Source organism: Felis catus, chromosome D1 (assembly GCF_018350175.1).
Source record: "Felis catus isolate Fca126 chromosome D1, F.catus_Fca126_mat1.0, whole genome shotgun sequence".
Classification (NCBI taxonomy): Eukaryota; Metazoa; Chordata; class Mammalia; order Carnivora; family Felidae; genus Felis; species Felis catus.
Genome location: NC_058377.1, coordinates 51,673,369 through 51,680,372, shown reverse-complemented (window position 1 = coordinate 51,680,372; position 7,004 = coordinate 51,673,369). Strand labels below are relative to the sequence as shown.

The 7,004-nt window shown below is 39.7% G+C and overlaps 1 pseudogene; it reads left to right on the top strand.

The window, feature by feature from the left end:
- Nucleotides 1-5,202: 5,202 nt before the first annotated feature.
- Nucleotides 5,203-5,869, top strand: LOC101085236 (annotated as a pseudogene).
- Nucleotides 5,870-7,004: the final 1,135 nt, after the last annotated feature.

Genomic DNA, 7,004 nt, shown 5'->3' with positions numbered 1-7,004 from the left:
CTGTAAGTAGCAATTAATAACAAATTAATAAACATTTGCCAAATAATGAATCATACTTGATTTCCATCAGGGAATGACTAATTCTTATCTGTTTCATCACTTAGATTAAAACAAATGCATGGTTATGTTCAAGTGATATCATCTCTGATATAAAAGTCTGAAGATCTAAGAGTTATTACTTATTGTGTGGAAGGTGTTAATACATCTCTTTGGAACCTCAGTGCATTTTTTGGAGAAGAAACCTAATGGAGCTTTGTGAGTCATTTTAGAATTAGAAGAAAAAAAAAAGATGACTTCAGATTAATGAGGCAGTGGCTTCACGATTCCATTCCACTCAACAGCAGGCTTTCCTTACCACTCATTACCAATCTAAAGTTTTCCGGGCAGTTTAAACTTGATTCCGGAAATGTAAGCCCATCTGCGGCAGATATTTATTGGAGAAGAATTAACAAAGGCCTGGGTATTTCTGGAGCTGTGCTCCTGGAAGCATGTGCAGGTGCGAGCACTTTCCCCCACCTTCCACTTGCGGTAGGGGAAGCTGGAGGCATTTTTCAATGAGGTTGCTCTGGGCAAACCCTAAGGGCCTGTCTTCCTGCTGTGTGTACCCAGTCCAAGGAGTTGAGTAGGAGGCAGTGAAACTGGAGAAGATGAAAAGTGGCATCACTGAAGCCTCCCTCTAACTCTCCTTCAGGTATGCAGCATCCGGTAAACAACAATTAGAACATACACCCATGCCCTCTTGTCAGCACCTATGATCAGCTGGTTAAGCATTGGTGACTCCTGACTGTACTCAGCAGCCCAGAAAATCACACCCGAAGGCAGAGTCAGCTCACCTTTGTCAGAGTAGGAAAGGCTTTTCCTGTTCTGGGGCCTATGGGCTTATCTAAGAAGCCTGGTATGGACATCTCAGGATGTAGTGATAATCATTTCACGGATTTACAGATTTGATCTGGGAAGTTCTGGGCGATTACCTGCTGACTCTGCTCCCTGCCCTCATGGAGGTGACCTTTGTGAGTGTCCATGTCAGAGTTTTCCAGTTTCAAGGCTTCAAGCACATCTCCCAGTTATTGATATCACTGTCTTCCTAACCAAAATAAATTAAATTTGAGACAAGTTGTTCATTCCCAATCACCTACACTTTTCAGTACATCTTACAGATAAAGGCAGACTCCAGTTTTCATAAAAAGCCAGCTCAGTACTTGTCTGGACAAGTGGGATACCCAGGAAAAATGAAAGATCTCCAGACTGTGCTTCTAAAAGCTATGTTAATCCTGAGACGATAGCACGTTATTAAAGAGTGAAGATAGCACACGAAAAGTAGCTAGCTAGCAGGGCAATGTCTGATGCACCACTAGCATTTAATAATAACAGAAGGTACAAGGCATTCCTTCTGCATGGTATTAGTTCTTTTGCTCATGTCTGCACCTTGCCCTTTCATTGTCCAGATGGAGAGGACTCTGTTACTTCTTTCAAGTGTAATTACTGCAAATTGCTCTTGGCTCAGCCCCTTCCCAGATACTGGGTTGTCAAGAAACCCCACTTCAGGGCTGTCCCATGCATCTGTATGAGTGTACATCTCTCCCCTTCCCCAGCTCTCTCTCTCTTTGTGGATGCATAAACATATCTCTCTGTATCTCACTTTCAAACCTGTGGCCTTTTAGTTTTAGGAACCTGAGGATGCTCAAACAGAAATCATTACCATTAATGTATGATGAGAGGATACCTGTTTGACCATCAAATAAGCACATTTTTAATTCAAGTCTAAAACTGACAAACTCTAAAACTATATACTACAAGACAAGAAAAAATACATTATCAAGATTAGCAAATTAAAAAAAAAAATAACAAAACAAAGCCTCTGCAACTGAAAAAAATAAGTTATCAAAATTTACTTCAGAAGAAAGAGTGTTTTTTACTGAAAGCCTGAATTAGAGTCCTGGCTCTTCCATTTTCTAGTTAAGAGATGGAGTGGGGGGCACTTAGTTCATTTCTCCTGCCCATGTTCCCTCCACCCGTGAAGTGAGATTAATAAATGTTTCCTTTCCAGGCCTGAGGTGAAGAGTTACTTATAAAGACACACCAATGACAAACATTTACATTCACGAAGCCTTAGTATGTACTAGCACCTTAAGCACTTTGCATGATACATGATACTCCATATGAGAAGGAATATTTATATTCCCATTTAATATAGGAGAATCTGAGTCTGTATTATATAATTATAGTACAAATTACTTTTTTGCCAAAGCATGCCCTGTAATGGCATTTGTTAGTTGTTATTATTTTCCCTTCAAAAAGTAAGTGAACACAAGATTTTTGCAAAGAACCGTCTTTGGTTTCTCTCAAGGAAATGAAGCTGTCCTGTGCCCACCATTTTCCCTCCACTGCCAGGCTTTGGAGATGTACCATCTACACTTGCAGACTCCAGTTATGTGTGACTCTTCCCTTCTCATGCTCCTGCAATCTTCATCTCATTCCCACACCTCCTGATTCAGAATGAAAACGGAAATAATGTTTCTATTAAAATAAAGGGACCAGAATTGCATCATTTCTTAATTAATTAGAAGATGCCTGTCTCTCTCCTCTCGTAATTACATGCTTCTCTTTTCATTTCTTTCTTGTGATGAGAATCTACACTCTTAAATGAAATCAATATAAGATTTGAGTTGAATGGGTATCAACTTTACTCTGGGGAAAAATGGCATTTGTTCACTACACCAGCTCAAAAAAGAACTTGAGGGTTGTGAGGATTAAGTTAGCTTATTCTTGATTTACTCCACACATCTTTATTGAGCAATGCTAAGTACTGGACACAAATCAGTCAATAAGAGAGATGTGCTTTCTGTTCTTGTGGGGTCACGTTAGCAGGGGGAGACAGACCTTGTCTGTGCCATTTATGAGTGGGGATGGGAAGTGTGCATCTGTGTCTTATTTCACTTGATAGCAGGGCATAGCAGTAGTTATGGGTGTTACAGTAAGGTCTCACAGGGCACTAAAACATCACTTGAAATAAAACTTGATGGGGAAAATCATATTTACCGGAACTCTTTTTAAGAAGAAAAAAGTGGTTGGCAAAAGTAGTTTATATGGTTACTGGGCATGGAGGGTGAAAATCTTCAGCAGGGATGAGTTACTCTAAAGTACCTTCAAAAGAAGTTGGGTCCTGTTAACTTTCACCTTTGTTTGTCTTTGTCAAAAGGCAGTGTGCATGATGGAAACAAAACTGGGTTACTCTCTGTAACTGATGAGACACTGAGCATTGACAATGTTCCCTGCCAGTCCCTCATGCAAACCCCAGAGTTTCCTCCAAACATATGTTAGAACTCAAAAACTATGATTCAAACAAACACAGGTCATAGTCCCCCAAATCATTTTCATTCTTTAGACAGGTCCTGAACTTTACAATTATGTCAAATAATTTCCTGCTTTACAAATCCTCCCTTTTCTGGTTATCTATCTTTCTTTCCTTCACTGCTATCATCCTGCTGCTCTATATGTATGTATACTACTATGTATATATGTATGTATGTACTACTATTACCTTCCCAATTTCTTTTCTAATCATTTTTTATCTGACTTCACTATCAAAGTGTGAGTCCCATAAATATAGTGATCTGTCTTATTCATCTTGGTACTCCATTGCTAATACCCTGAATCCATATAGGTGTAATAAATATTTACATTATGTTATTATTTAAATAATAATTTTCTACTGAAGGAAAAATTCCAGTAACTTGTTTACTAAGTCACACCTACTACACCCAAGAAAACTGTATTCACAGATCAGACATCCAATAAATATTTGTTGAATGTCTATATGATTGTCTGATCCCTTGTTCCTCTAAATAATGTTAATTTCCTCTAATAAGAGCAAATCATTTTCTTTTACTTTCTTTGGATAGTCTTTTTGCTATTCTTATATTTCAGAACATTCAGAAGCGGTTTAGTTTCAAAACTGTGAAGTGTGTTAAAAATGTGTTATTTATAGACTAATTGGCAAAGCCATATAAACGTAATGATGGCAGCTCAATTTCTGGGTACAGTCTTGTTTGGTTCATCATAATTTGACAAGTTGGCATGCATGAGGTTAATGAGAAAATTCATTTTATCTGACATACTAGGCATTTAGGAGAGCAACAGTCACACTAATAAGGAATTACATGTTATACATATTGCATAGTCTTTGCAATTTTTCTTAAAAATATACAATGAATGGTTTGCTTTGCTGAACTCTAGATAAGCAAAGAAAGAAAGGGCAACACCAAGGACTTCAGAAGAGAAACAGAATGTCTTAATAGCTTCATGTTCAAAGCAGAAGTTCAAGGTGATAGCCCAGAAGGGCAAACATAGACCTTACCCCTGCCTGGTGTGGAAGTACACAACAGAATTGAATTATTTGTCCACATTACTCTGAAAATAATTGTTTACAGTAATCATACCAGGAACATGCCACTAGCTCTCATAAACATCCTTTTAAAATAAGCTAACAACTAAGAATATAGGGAAACAACACTTTTCCCAAAGGCAGTGAACAGAGATCCAAATAGCATTCACATTACGCCCACTGGAAGGAAAAATTCAACTATCCTTTCTAGATAAATCTTTGTTGGTGCCTACTATATGACAAGCACCATGCAAGGTGCTAGAGAAAACAGTGGATGACAGACATATTGTCACTGCCCTCAAGGAGCACACAATCTAGTAGGAAAAGCTTACAGTTATGGTAGGTTCAAGGTTACTGTGTCCTGGGTGAGAACCTTTGCAGGTGAGATTCAGCAAGTGAATGATGTCAAGGAGAGACAAATCTGGTTCTTTCTGAGTGCACTGGACACCTGGTTAGTTCTATGAGGATCTCTGTCCTAACGTGGGTTATTCCATAAGAAACAGAAGAGCAGAGACAATCTCTATTTTAAGCACCACATCTAATCATTTCCCAACTTGGAAAAACTTTCATTGTGAGTCCAATTTCTTGTGCTTGTCATTTACGGTCTTGCTTGCCACTTCTGGCCCCAGTGTGTGAACATACTTAGCAAAAAAAATAAATAAAAATAAAAATAAAATGAAACAAAAAACCTCATGCCAAAACCAAACCAAAACAAACAAAATAGCAAAAACAACAACAAAACACTATACGTGTAAAGGGCTTGAGATCATTGTATTTACCTATTTAGATACTAAGCAGTAGTAGGTCCAAAAAAGATCATGGGAGGAAGGCTCTTTCCTTTCCATGTGGCAGCAGCCATCTGCCCAAAGGTAAGCAGGACAGGCACTTACACGTACCCCCAGGAGCTAAGGAGGAAGAAACAGTCCAGTGTAATGCGCTTTCTTCTCAGGTTGTGCTGCTGCCAGTACCTCCAGCTCTCTACACTCCACAGGAACCGCTGCCCAACCTGGCCTGATAAAGCACACAGACTGGTACAAGGCCAAGCAAGGTTATGCCATATTTCAGATTCGTGAGGTGGCCGTGAACTCCCAGTTCCTAAGGGTGCTACCGCTGGCAAGCCTGTTCATCCTGGTGTTAACCAGCTAGTTTGCCCGAAGCCTTCAGTCTATTGCAGAGGAGTGAGCTGGATGCTACTATGGGGCTCTGAGAGTCTTGAATTCTTACTGGGTTGCAAAGATTCCGCGCACAAACCCTTTGAGGTTATCCTCATTGATCCATTCCATAAAGCTCTCAGAAGAACTCCTGACACCCAGTGGATCACCAAACCAGTCCACAAGCACAGGGAGCTGTGAGGGCTGACATCCTCAGGCTCCTGCATGGCCTTGGAAAGGGTCTAAGTTCTACCACACTATTGGTGGTTCTCACTGCACAGCATGGAGAAGATGTAATAGTCTCCAGCTCCACTGTTACCGCCAATATAAGTAAAGTTTGTAAAAATCTTACCTGGTAAACAATTTAGGACAGTCAAAAACAAATAGATACTACACAATCATCACAATATCTAGCATTTGTATTGAGATTCACTGTTTACAATATGCTTTCAAAGTGCATTTCTTAGTGGTTTTCAACCCTGGCTGTGCCACAGAATTACTTATATGTGTTGTTAACATCACCAATACCCAGACTGCAGGCCAGCAGATTCTGATTCAGTAGATCAAAAATGGTATTTTTAAGCAGCTTCATGGATGATCTTGAATTGCAGTCAGGATGGAGAAGCATGGCTTCATGTCATTTGTTTCTTCCACAGTGTTCCTGGGAAATAGGTTTTATTTATACTCCATGAGCTTTCACTCCCTTATGCCTAGAATGATTTTCCTGAGGCACCTCCTTGGGGAACCCTCCCCTAACCACATCCTCTTCTCACCCAGTCTACCACACAGGCAAATCCAAATCACAGATGAGGATACTGAGCATACCACTGATTAGTCATTCTAATGTGCTGGGTTTTGTTTGTTTGTTTGTTTGTTTGTTTTGCTTTTAATCACAGTACCTTATTTAGTCAGTCTCCTACTTACTTGTGAGCTCCTTAAGAGCATGGACTTCCTGGGACACCTGGGTGGCTCAGTCAGTTAAGCAGCTGACTCTTGATTTCAGCTCAGGTCACGATCTCATGGTTCCTGAGATCAAGTCCCATGTCGGGCTCTGTGCTGACATCAAAGAACCTGCTTGGGATTCCCTCTCTCTCTCCCTCTTTCTCTGCCCCTCCCCCGCTGTGCGCTCTCTCTCTCTCTCTCTCTCTCTCTCTCTCTCAAAATAAATAAATAAACATTAAAAAAATAAGCATGGACTTATTATGTATTTGCTCTTTTCTCTTAAGAATGCATTATATTACTTGGACATGGTAGGATTAAAATTAATAATAACAATAATAATACATTATGCTTACTATGTGCCAGTTACCATCCCCTGCATTGTATAGATATGAATCGATTTAATCTTCATGCCAACTCTATGACATAGATGAGGTAAGTATTGTTCTTATCCTCATTTTGCAGATAAGGAAACTGCAACACAAAGAAAGTTAGAAGCCTGAGGTCACATTGTCTGATCAATGGAGAAG